The sequence below is a fragment of the Microtus ochrogaster genome, unplaced genomic scaffold, assembly GCF_000317375.1.
Source record: "Microtus ochrogaster isolate Prairie Vole_2 unplaced genomic scaffold, MicOch1.0 UNK51, whole genome shotgun sequence".
NCBI classification, from domain to species: Eukaryota; Metazoa; Chordata; class Mammalia; order Rodentia; family Cricetidae; genus Microtus; species Microtus ochrogaster.
This window is the reverse complement of record NW_004949149.1, coordinates 1024781-1036502: the sequence shown is the minus strand read 5'-3', so window position 1 is coordinate 1036502 and position 11722 is coordinate 1024781. Positions and strand designations below refer to the sequence as shown.

At 40.4% G+C, this 11722-nt stretch overlaps 1 protein-coding gene across 6 annotated transcripts in view; it reads right to left on the bottom strand.

The window, feature by feature from the left end:
• Nucleotides 1-11722, bottom strand: part of Inpp4b (inositol polyphosphate-4-phosphatase type II B) — a 762195-nt gene that overhangs the window by 266095 nt on the left and 484378 nt on the right. The window lies entirely within an intron of this gene.

Here is an 11722-nt window from a genome sequence, read left to right as displayed (position 1 = left end):
TCTTGTAGACCAGGCTGGTCTCGAACTCACAGAGATCTGCCTGCCTCTGCCTCCCAAGTGCTGGGATTAAAGGCGTGCGCCACCACCGCCCAGCACTTTTTTATGTTTTAAGAACAGTGGTATATAATAAATGTCTAACTGTTGACTCTCAGAGCCATGGGTAGAATGCTATGAGCTATCTGCTAACTATCTGTGTATAAATGCCTCACCTAGATACCACTACTGCCTTCCATACTTTAGACTGGAGATTACCAGCTATAGGTTTGGTAGGGATGTGTTTGACCAGCTCTCCAGGCCTGTTTCAAAGAGGTCCTATTACTCTATGATAAGATCATTGTGGTCCAGTGATGGAGATGTCTATGAGGCCTATCCCTTGAGATTCTGGCATATTGTGAGACTGGCTGCAGCTCCCACAGGCTTTTACATGGAAAAATTAATATGTAACTGATTTTTAATGTAAAATCCTTTCATCTTATGTGTTACAAGATAAAATCATGTCTCCGAAACCGATCATTTTATTCAAGAGTCAGTAAGTAGGGTCTAGATGCCTAGCTATGAAAAATTCAGAACTATCTGCTCAATCTGATTCTTAAGTGAAGAATTCTTTTAAAGCTAATGGAAACTTTGGCCATGGGAAAGCCACACACACTCCAGGAAGCCAGCTTACTAGAACTTGTCTCATGACTTGTCTGGGCCCCAGGGTCAGTGTTAAGTGCCCTGGCAGAGAGTGCTGGATGCTTCAAAATTTTCTCTATCTTTGGAGTATCTAATTGCGAACTTTGCAGACCACAGATCACGTTCTATACCCATAACCCATGCCTAGAAAAGTAATCTCACTCAAGGTCCCCAAAACAAGGAAAAGAAGCCCCAGATGCTGCTGGTCCATACACGGTGCATAATTTCTAAGTGAAAGTCGAAGTCCACAGAACAATCTCCCACTAAGAAATTTTAAAATGTTTTTTTAAATTAATCAGAAGGTTTTATTTTGGTTTAGATTTTTTTAGCATATTGACCATGCTAATAATATCAAGTCCAGAAGAAAGGATAAATTCTATTCACTCTTATTTATATTAGTATAATTACATAGCTTTGTAATATGACAGGTTTTCTTTTGCTACCATTTTAGGTATATCAAATTACTTTATTAATAATAGGGAAAGAAACTTATAACCTGTAATGAGATCCTTTATTTTTGGTTTTCTTTACAGTGACACATAAGGGGCTAACCATCAGCAAACATGTGGGACAGCTTTTGTGAGGGTTGTTAAGTCAGCAATCTTCATGGGAATGAAGCAACCTTCATGAAAAGAATGATGGGAAAGAAAAGTACGAAATGCTAATTTTAAAATAAGCTGTACTGGTCCTCAATAAACTTTAGGAAATGAACAGCTAGATTTATTAAAGAGGAATAACATGATTCTGGTGACAAAAGAGAAGAAATGGGACATACTTTGTCATGAAAATCCAAGGGAGAGCTGGGTGGTTCAATTGCAAAGAGATGGTTATTATGAGCAGATGGGCATTGAGATTAGACAAGGCCAAGGAAAGAATTCAACCCTGCAACTTCCTTCTTCACGACTCATAACAAAATTGTGTATAGACTCGATGTCTTCTTTTCTACTCCGTTTTTCATTTAGTACCTTTTAAAGCTGCAGGCATGGACCCACAACTTAACCTGGAGAACATAAAGCCTGGGGGTATCAAAGAAGCCATCCCTGTGCTTCCCGAGCACAGGGGCTGAGCAGGGCCATACCAAGCATGCCTGATCTGGGTAGCAAGTGTCACAGGTCCGCCCTCTCTGTTCGCACTACTCTAAGTGAGGCCGGTGGGTGACAGTCCTGGAATTACCTGGGAACTTGCTAGAAATGCAGATCCCTTTGGTCCCATGTTGGCTGAATTACAGTATTATACTCCTTGGGTAGCAGGGTACTTGTGCAGTCCTTAAGTACAGAAAAGCCTGAAAAAGCCTGACATAAAAGCCTCATTCATTCAAAATGAAGGAGTTTGTAAACAAATAGATTGCCCCTTCCTATCTCATCTGTCTTGTGGAAATCAGAGGAAGATAGGAAAAAAACCCAGAATATTAGGTAAGGCATATGTTTAAAATATTTATGGTGCTCCATCACAGTACAGTTTAAACACTATAAAAGTCAGCTGTAGTTGGCTATACTTTGTTACTGATAACACAGTTCCCTTTGTTGGTTTGTTTTTAGTATACACTGCATTTACAGCACCGACTTGCCTTTATCTACCTCAGCTTTGTTGCTGTACATTTGACAACATGGATTAAAGGCACAGACTGTGTACATGATGTTTTGGTACACACAGACTGTGAAATGATGATGACAAGCTAATTCACCTTTTTGTCATCTCCCCAGATAGATTTCTTTATGGACAGCTGAGATCTGCTCTCGTGAGTTCAAATGCACAGCCTAGACTCATTAGTTATAGTTACTACACTGCACTTGAGACCTCACAGTATTCTTATAACTGAACATTTGTGCCTTCGACCAACATTTCTCCATCTCTCCTTCCCCAGCCTGCGATGACCACTCTTCTAGTTATTCTGTCTGTTCCTGTGAATTGGATGTTTTCAGATTGCACAGGTAACTGAGATCATCCAGTCCCCTTTGCCTGATTTATTTTAATATATATAAATATATAATATAAATATATGTATTTATATTATATATTATAATTTTCTTCTCAGTGATTATAAATGTTCATTATATATGTGTGTGTGTATATAACAATTTAATTTTTATTTCTCCATTTTATTATACACAGATTCTTTCTGCATCTCGGCTACTGTGTCTCATGCTATGGGTAATGAGAGTACAGATACCTCAGTACAACATGGCCCTATATCCTCCAGTGTGTGTTCTGAAGAGGAATTACAGATGGAATTTCCAACTATATTCCTCCCAGCAATGGTGTGGCTGTGTTCCTTCCCGCCATCCTCGCCAGCATTAGTTACCCCCTGTCTTTCTGATAATAAACACTCTTGCATGCTAGAAGAAATCTGTCCTTGGTTTCACATGTACATTCTTTTATAACGAGTGGAGTTGAGCTTCTTTTCCTTCGCAGTCATCCTTACAGAGATATCTGTGTGAGCCATGTGTGTGTGTGTGTGTGTTCATATGTGTAAGCATCAAGAGACTCATTTGTAGGAGTCAGTTCTCTCCACCATATGAGTCCTGGATGCTGAATCAGTTTTACCCTCTGAACCACCCTGCTCAATCCTTTGTCCATTTGTAGAGTAGATTTCTTGTTTTGTTTGGCTTGTACTTTTAAGTTGTGTGTTTTCTTTTACATATTTTTGCCTATTAACTCCCAGATACACATACATACACACACAGACAAAACACACACACACACACACACACACACACACACACACACACACACACCAATTATTTACCTTCCAATCTACATACTCCCCCTTCATTTTCTTGATTATATGCCCTTAAATACTGAATACAAAGAATTTAAGGAGTTACTCTACATTTAAAAACCACAAGCTGATGCCCGGTTAGAATTATGCACTGTAATACCTCACTAGGACAGTCCTTTGAATTCTGGGAGCTTCCTGAGAAAGAATGCAGGAGAGAATAAGTCTTTCTGAGGATTTGCAAATTCCCAAAGCAGCAAGAGAAGTTATAAAAAGAAAGGCATTCGACCATTTCCATGGGAACATCCACATGACTCCCGTTATCTTTATTACATTAGAAAAAAAAGTCTAGTGAACAGCTACCTAATATTTTTATGGGGGCAAAGAATGCTTTCTTTCCTAACTTCTGCATCTGCATGCTCTGTGTGTGTGTGTCTGTATGTGGTATGTGTGTATGTTTATGTTTGTGTGTGTATGTGTGTGTGGTCTGTATGTGCATTTATGTTTTGTGCATTCGTGATGTGTATGTGTGAATGTATGTTTTTGTGCATGTGTGTATGTGTATGCCTATGTGTGCCTGTATGTGTGTCTGTGTGTGTGTGGTATCTGAGAATGTATATTTTGGTGGATGTGTGTATATGATTATCTGTGTGTGTCTATGTGTGTGCATGTATGTATGCGCTGCTGTGTGCTTGTGTTTAGTGGACAGACTTGCAGAGGTAGTTGTCGCCTTCTATCTTTATGTGTTCTCCATAAGTACCAGCTGTTTAACTCAAGCCTCTAGTCTTGTTACTTCCTTTACCTTCTGCGCCTTCCTGCAGGCCCACTGCTTGCAGGAAGTGCACTTAGCCATTCTGTCAAGGAGTGTACTCCGTAGTTTAGTGATTAACAACAGCTATAGGTTTTACTCCTTAGAACCCTGTTTCCATTCAGCTCTTGAGAAACTTGTTCTCCATGTACCACAAGAAACACTGCTACCACTGAATGGATACTGACCATGTATTCGCCCATCCTATTAAGTGTCTGATGTTCTAAACTCTCAAATGATAAAAGGAAATCTGTGATATAAAAACGGTGCCACCGGAACCCTTGAAAACCAAGCAGAATTAATATGAAATGAGAGAATGTGAACAACGGAATCACCTGCCCTCTTACAGTAGTTGCTGTATGTTTATGGGACAGAAATACACAATTGCTTCGTGCCGTTTAACCACTACTTCTAAATTATCAGCACGGTGAAAATATTACCTGAGGGGAAATGCAATTTGGCCAGCAACTTGTCTGTGCCTTTTCCCCAGTGACCTCTGCCTCTGCCGAGGAGACAATCACTTCCTGAGCTTGACTTTCCTTTCTTTTTCTTAAAGAATGTGCCAGAGGCTGTGGTGCTGGTGGTATTTCCTGCTTGCTTTTAAGCTTAGCAAAAACCACATCAATACTGTACAGATTCTCTTGTTCATATGTCTTTTGAAAGTTGCTCAAATTATTCCTTATCTGTTCAGGTTTCTTTTCATTGCCCATTTTTTTTTTCTGGAACTATACATATAAAGTGTCCTATCCCCGTTGCTCTCAGTGGATATCTGGTTTATTTCATTGTATATATTGGGATGCAATAAAAATAACCGGCTGTTATGAAATTTTCCTGCATGGGTCTGACCACATTTAAGTCATATTCTAATGCACAGGATAGACAGTAGCTGCTACGTATCTTCAGCCCTGACCCCTGCACCTGGACTCGCATGGTTTATCACGGGGGCTTCCTTCATGACCCCTCAGTCATGTGAAAGTTTCTGGTCTTGATCTGTTCTAGAACCATTAGACGTGTTTTTCTTGTCAGCTTTGGGTGGGCAATTGACTCTCACTGTAGTCTGAATGAGGCTGGTTGCCACATGCTCATCTGGCATCTGAGATTTCCCTTTTGGAATGTGTGGGTGTAAGTTTCCTGCTCTCTTTTTTTCCTACAGTTGATTGGCTTGTGCTCCTTTAAAGAGGTCTTACATGTGAGTTAGTTACAAATGGTTCTTTTTCCTTTGTAACTTTTATTTGTTGCAAAAGCTTTCCTCATTCCTCTTCTTTCCACTCTTTGTGGTGTCTTCCACCTGACCCAGAAAGTTGTGTGTGACGAATTTATTATATTTACATATTATTTATATATTTATATATTATTTATATATTATTATAAAGCAGAACAAAAAACAAACTATAACAAACAATAAAAATGTGCCATTCCTTTGATACTTTTAAAGGACCACTTCTTGAAAATGTAGCCAACATCATCCTACCTGATTTTCTATCCTAGTAGTGACCCAGCTGTACTTAACATGACTGAAGCCATGCTAGCTCACAATGGTCTTTGCAAATGGTTTTTAGTTTTTCATGTGTCTGAAAGCTTCCCTTCCACAAAACCTCACCACTGAAGCCTTAACCAACATCCAACGAATTAGTTTTTTAAATTCCAATTGATTAAATGCTATGTGAGACACTAACCTCCCAATTTCTCTAGCAGTTTGCAATTAAAGGCAACTCACAAAGAAAATTCGGTAGATCATGCATAGAAGTCTGAATGGCAGCCTCACTGTTCTCCTTGGCAAACACACCCAGCTAATGAGAGAGCTGGATACTGTTTCTTCTTTTCAAATTTAACACAAGATTCTTGGATCCCAAATTCTTCATAAACACCAAATGTTTGCTGCTTCACCTAGCATGGAGAACTTGCACTTCTGGCTTTAATTCCCACACCCGGTAGTGTTCAATAGACCCCGTCTTCCATGTGCTTCTTCAGACCCCTGCCTGCCCTTTTCTGTCCTGACATTGGTGCCTGGAGGCTGAGCCCTGGATTCGATCAAAAGAGCTTCTTGTGTTCCACACCTTTCTAAGGTGTTTTACCAGTAAGGTATCAGCAGGAGGAGAGCTTGAAGTTGAGATGCAGGATGCCCTGCCTTCCTTCCTGCCAGGGGGCTTCTGACTGGCTGTGTGCCTTGTCCATACTGATGCTCTCTGCTCCGTTCTGTCCCTGCGTTTTCCTCTGGACCTAGGAATGTGAACGGCTCTACGCTTACCAAGCCATATTACTGCACTGCTCTGAGCTTCTGCTTTGCAAACAGTCCCTTTGTAAACAAACTCTCCTGGAATTATTTCTCATTTGCAAGTGCCATCTGTTTCCTTTGGGGACTCTGACTGATACAGATTTAATAGCCGTGTGTGTGCAAAAAGAGAACCAAAACAAAGTGATAAGGCACATTACCATGGGAGCTGCTAGCTCAGGCTCCTGGGTAAAGCCCAGGGAGGTATGCATGTCATTTTCTGAGGAGCTCAGAGAATGATCAAGGAACGCACTCACTCTGTGGAGCTTTGGAGATGTACGCAATAACGAGCACAAGGTTATCTGTCTCTGTGAAGGCCAGGTGCTCTCCAGCAGGACAGAGTTGTAGACCTCAGGCATTGACTGACAGCTGGATTTCATGCTGCAGGCTATGGGATGTGCTGTCTCTTTACAGACCCTTGGGGCCTCTTGTTAACTCATCAGTATTCACTACCACATTTTGAAGCTAAAAATGAGACATCACTGTAATACGCTTTCTTCGTGGGCCAATGGATCCTAGCTATGAACTGAATTCACAAATTTTCCCTTAATATTTTTCCTTTCTTCCCTTCGTCCAAAAACGACACTGCAGAGACTTTTGATGCTTACTCATTGATTTCATACTCCACATTCTGTCATTCTCTTATCTTCTCAAGCTTTGGGTACAGTAAAATACCTCCTATTTAGTAGCTCACATGAAACTTAAAAGTAAAAATATTATTAGGATGTGAAAATAATGTACATCAGGATGCAGTGAGAAAATATGATTTCTCAGGTAGGAATGGTTTTCTTGCAGGCAAACTTCGCTGTGGAGAAATGTCTCCACACTAAGATGTGTTCAACACCATAGGGAAAGCACTTTAGTCGATAGAGCCTGTGAACTGAAGGTATCAGTTGGAAATAGGCAGGGTATGTGGACAGAGGAAGAGCTGTGGCATGCTCTCCCACTGTGCCCTCTAGAGCCAGAGGTGGCCTAACTGCTCCATGATGGTGACTAATGCTTAGTAACCTGAGATCCCCTTGCTCCCCAACGCACTCGCTTTTCATGTTAGTGGAAAAGGCAACAGGGGAAATGAGGGCTCCCAGCCCCCCACCAAGTGCACCCTGGTTTCTCCCTTCCTTTCTGACTGTGGTGAGGACCTCAGACTTTGTACTACTCTGTAAGGAGCAGATCTTATGGCTAAACAGCTGGTCATCTGACGGCCCCTAAAACACAGACAAAACCACACAAGATCTTTTACTAAAAGTCCATCAAATGCCATCTGTATTAAAATTCACACAGCTCTTTTGCTGTGTGTGCCTTGTTTATGAGAGAGGACCTTCCCAGCTGGAGCATTGCACCCTAAGAACCCAAAATGCTACCCACTAACCAACCCCAGCTGGAGCACTGCACCCTAAGAACCCAAACTGCGACCGACTAACCATTTCCAGCTGGAGCACTGCACCCTAAGAACCCAAACTGCGACCCACTAACCATTCCCATCTGGAGCACTGCACCCTAACAACTTAAACCACAGCTCACTAACCAATCCCAGCTGGGGCACTGCACCCTAAGAACCTAAACTGCGACCCACTAACCATTCCCAGCGGGGGCACTGCACCCTAAGAACCCAAACTGCGGTCAGCACACCCCCACCATTATTCACTGATTATTCCTGTGGTAAAAATTAAGTTACATTTTTATCAGAAAAGTACCACAAATTCTATGGTATTTAATAGTGAATATTTAAGTATGCTTATTTGATAGACAAGCTGCTTTGGTTATTTTTTTGCTAATATTTAACACTATAGAAAAACAAAAGTGGGTCTCTTTATGTTAATACTAAACTCAACCTCATGTTTATATTTTTAAACACAAGATGTGATATAAAACATACATATTTTATTTCAGGGGATAATTTAGGTTGAAGAAAGGTTCACTTATAGAAGTTTTATCCTGACACTATTTCTTAAGCCTACCAGAATATGAACAGATATAGCCTTATATAGTTGTACTGGATTTACTTGTGTTCCGTAGAGATGGGCGACTTCAGTGCATAATGTATTGTTTGCTACTTTTCTCACTGATGTGAGAAGCACAAAAGTACTATAAGGGAAGATGAGTTGTTTTTGTTTGCAACTTGAGGGTATAAGGCATGGCAGCTGAAGCGGGGTGGGGTGGGATGGGGTGGGGAGGCTGTTGGTCACACTACATCAGCAACCCGGGAGCAAAGAAAGAGGACAAAGGGGTTGTTGTACTATAAAACCTCAAGGAGCACCCTGCAATCCCCTATTTCTTCCAGAAAGGCCCCACTTCATAAGCTTCTTCAGCCTTCTGAAACAATGCTACCACCTGGGGACCGAATGTCCAAACACATGAGCCCATAAAAAGAATTTTGTTTTCAAACTACAACTTGCAAGCACATTTAATTCAATGCAATTTAGCTGCATTGTGATCTCTGTGGCTATGATTACACCATCCAATACCAAAGGTAGACCAGATCTTTTATGATCCCCACATCATCTAAGCTCTCAAATCCTCAGTATCCTTGGTCCACTTAATTTCTTTGCCTTGTGTGAAGATGTGCGGTTTGCTTCTAACCTAGGAAATGACAAAGATCATGAGCTATGGCTATATTAGTGGTCATGCAACATGAAAAATGTGATAGATACGGATACCACCTTTATAGATCTTAAGATTCTGATTTAGCGTAATGGGCCTAAAGGCTAATTTTACAGACTTGGAGAGGCTCACATGACAAGAAACTGCAAGTAGCCTCCAACATCTGAGATGACCTCAAGTATAAAGATAGCAAAATCTGGGGTTCTTATGCAGCCAAAAGACACAAAGTTCTGCCTACAACGGGCTTGGCAAAGACAAAAAACAAACAAAAACAAGCAAGCAAAAACCAGGTTCTTGCCCAGTTGAGTTCCAAGACAAGAACATGGTGTTCAATGGCTCAATACTCTGTCTCTAGCCTCTGAGACCATGGGCAGAGGACTCAGTGAGGACAAATCTGGACCTAGAGTAACTAGAAGGCAGTAAATATCTGAAGCAGTAAGCTACTAAGTTTGCATTATTATCCATTTCTCTATCCTCAGTTCCTTTCCATATAAAATAGAAATGCTTGGATCTATGCCTTAGTGATTTCAACACACATACTCCCGGCCCTGATTCTGGGAAGAAGCTCAATCATTTCTACAGCAATGGTGCATGATAATTACATTTCTGAAGAGTAAATATAATTGTCTTAGGAAGATGTGAACGCTACTAAGGTTAATCAAAAAGAATACTGATTAACCAAGAACTCGACAAACTCAATTGTACTATGTTTGACGTTTCAAACAACTCAAAACAAAATTGAAAGCCCGGAGAAATTGCCTCAAGGCATTGTCCCCTTGCCTTGCAATCCTCCTCTCCAGACTCCTAGGCACAGCTTCCCTTAGTAACTGTCCGTGTATGGTGGAAAAGAAGAAATCTATTTTAAACTTGCACTAGCTCAGTCCATTCTTGGAACATAATTGCCACTTCTGCCAAAATGTAAGAATTGTTCCATATTTGTACAAGAAGATAAATTAGAATTATAGGAAAATATTTATAATGGAAACAATTTCATAACACATAAAAAATTCAAAATATACTTCACCCATTCAGAATAGAGAAATCCCATGGCTAAAGCCTTCATTTTCCTTAATAGCCATCCAAACTGGCTTGCTTTCAGGCCAAATCTCTGAAAGTGAGCTTTATTTATTACTCTCATTTTGATTTCAGATTATTTTAATTACCAATAAAAAGCAAGCACTGATACAGAGCGGGATGTTTATGGAATGCTACTTATGTGGATGTTTTAAAGCTATAATAGATAGTGCCCTCATTCCAAAGATTCTATAAAACACTTTTATAAGTGAATACTGATTATCAAAATTTTGTAAAGTCACTTTTACTAGTAGAGAAAATGCAAAACAAAGAATGACTCCAAGTCATTGTCTTCAAGTACGCCCCGCACAGGGCCGAATATTTCACCTCACTCTCTCAAGCAGCACCCACGTCTCAGTTCTGTTATTGGAATTATCACTGAGAATGTGAAGGATTTCACTTATACACTTTCAGACACAGGAGAGAACATCTGAATATTACCAGCATCAGAGCTGCCATGAAACAATCCTGTGGTCCTACTTTATCATCTTAAACCCAGAGGACACTTTGCAATACAGGCAGATGAACAAGACCACGTAGGTATGATGCCTGGTGAAGTCAACGGGGATTTCAATCGCTGACTAGATTTTCTAGCCCATCCTATTTTATGCTGATGAATATATTGATGTTCTAGAGATGGAGGAAGAGCCAGGAACAGAACATTTATCTAATGGATGATCAGAATACCCTGTGTTGCTGAGTTCACATAAATCCCCATACCTGTGAAAGCTTTTTATTATAAAATCCTGAAAGTTTAGAATAAATCAGACTAATATAAATTGGCCTTTCACAAAACTTGGAAAATGGAGTTCTGTCTATATTTTTAATAATGAATCCTACAGGCAGAGCTGCTGGCTGGTCTTTGAGAAAAAAATGTCCAAGAATTCCAAGTCGCCCCAAATGCCTTTTATGCCCATTTTCATCTGCCCCACACTCTGATTGATACCCCTCTTATCAACCGAAACGCTAGCAAAGCTCAACAGTTTGATGCCTTTGGCTGCTCAACAGTACCTGCTTGGAAATTTGGCCAGACTATTTAATGCTTTTGATGCTTTGTCTCTACATACAGCAAGGAATAACGTCTTTCATTCTTTTTTCCAAGGGAGGGGGGCTCGGAAGCAATACAGTGTGGGTGCAGCTTGAAAATGGTAAGATATTGTGTAAATACAACATAATATTACCATTAATATTAATCGAGTGTTTCTGGCTCTTAGCTCGTTGGGTGTGAGTGCTGCTACTTCATCAGTTGAATTTAGCAGCATTTATGAGAAATGGCACTTTTGTGCTCTCAGGATACCATTTAGTAGTCATCAGACTATGCCTATCTTTTCTAATAATGATTATAAATTGATTTTATTCATACTTTATAAAATAACCCCTCTCTTGCAGCTAAAGAGGAACCCACCACAGGAATAGCAATCTGATGCTTCCTTTTTCCACACACACACACACACACACACACACACACACACACACACACGTGGCATGCACACTCACACACATAAATGAAGAATCCCACCACAGGAATAGCAATCTGATGCTTCCTTTTTCCACACACACACACACACACACACAC